The 1596-nt window shown below is 38.7% G+C and overlaps 1 protein-coding gene across 8 annotated transcripts in view; it reads right to left on the bottom strand.

Moving 5' to 3' along the window:
- Nucleotides 1-1596, bottom strand: part of Mta3 (metastasis associated 1 family member 3) — a 214369-nt gene that overhangs the window by 111802 nt on the left and 100971 nt on the right. The gene's annotated exons all lie outside the window — the stretch shown is intronic.

Genomic DNA, 1596 nt, shown 5'->3' with positions numbered 1-1596 from the left:
AAAAAAAAAAAAAAAAAAAAAAAAAAAAAAAAAAAAAAACCTCTTGGGCTGGAGATTTAGCTCAATGGTTTCATCGCCTGCCTTGCAAGCACAAGGGCCAGAGTTCAATCTCCAGTACTAAAACAAAACAAAACAAAACAAAAAAAAAAAAACCTCTTAACTAACCTGAACGGGCCAGGGATTTAGCTCAGTAGCATCGTGCACGCCTCACAAGCACAAGATCCTGAGTTCAATCACTGGCATCAGGAAAAAAAAAAGAAATCTAAAAAAACCTGAAAAACTGAACTCTGAATTATACATAGTGAGACCCAATTTCCAAAAAAAAAAGGTAACAACAGCGAATCTTTTCTTTTTTTACTGTGATAGGGGTTAAATCTTCAGAAGACTGCAATATTATGTCCACAGCAGGCTGCAAGCAGTACAGGCCATAGTTAAATTCAGTTTATTTAGAAATGAATCCAGCCAAAGCCTACATGGGGAGGACAAAGTAACTCACCCAAATTCCATTCCCACAACTAAAACCTTAACTAGAAGGACAATGTTCTAATTACAACCAAATATTGTCTGTTCTATTCCTCATTCAAGAATGCTTTGCCTTGTCTTTTATGAGCCTTGCTTAAATTCCACAGAAACCCCAAGACTGCGCATCCTCCCATGTAGTCCCACAATCTCTTACATAGCTCATATTTACCCCAATTGATTACTAATAAAAATCTGTGCTTGGACTGGTCAGTGCCTTGTTGACTGCACCAGCATCCATCATTCGGCCCACCACCTCCACCCTGGCTTTCTTAGTTTTGTCTGTTAGGTTTTTTCTCAGGCCTGTGTCATACACTGAGAAGACTAGTCTCTACTGCAGAGGTTTCTAGCAACGTTTCAAAGTACAATCCAAGACTTTGAACATGTCAGGCAAGTGCTCTCTGAGCTGAGCTACATACAGCCCTAACTCCAAATCATATGTTCTCATAAAATTCTGTGGTGCAGGATAAAAAAGACAAAAAGCTCTAAAGTCTCACCTGACCAAAGACAGAAATCACCACAAAAACATCTTTCATTATAAAGTTCACTAATGAAACTCATTTAGAAGTTAAATTTTGTTTAAACTTTTACAAATTTCTATAAATTTGCACTGGCTTCTAAGCAGAAATGAACGATTCCCATGTTACTAATATCCTAAAAACATTAAACAGCAGCAATGACAAAACTCAGCATTTAGACAAGAAAAATTCTAAAAAGCACCAATATAACTATCACATCAAAAACCATACAGGGCTGGGGATTTAGCTCAGTGACACTAAGCTTGCCTGCCAAGCACAAGGTCCTAAGTTCCATTCCCAGCACACAAAAAAATTATGTATATTGTACTCAGGATGTGGTTCAGTAAGAGAATTCTTGCCTAGCATGAGTGAGGTACTGCATTTGATCCTAAGCACTGAAAGGCTTTTTTTTTGGTTTTTTGAGACAGGGTTTCACTTTGTAGTTCAGGCTGGCCTTGAACTCACTATGTAGCCCAGAATAGTCTAGAATGTGCGATGATCCTCCTTCCTCTGCCTCCCATGTACTAGGATGACCGGTGTGTGCCAACCAACCACACTC

The sequence above is a fragment of the Fukomys damarensis genome, unplaced genomic scaffold, assembly GCF_012274545.1.
Source record: "Fukomys damarensis isolate Sample0158 unplaced genomic scaffold, DMR_v1.0_HiC HiC_scaffold_2, whole genome shotgun sequence".
Classification (NCBI taxonomy): Eukaryota; Metazoa; Chordata; class Mammalia; order Rodentia; family Bathyergidae; genus Fukomys; species Fukomys damarensis.
The sequence above is the reverse complement of the archived record's forward strand: the minus strand, read 5'-3'. Positions and strand labels throughout refer to the sequence as shown.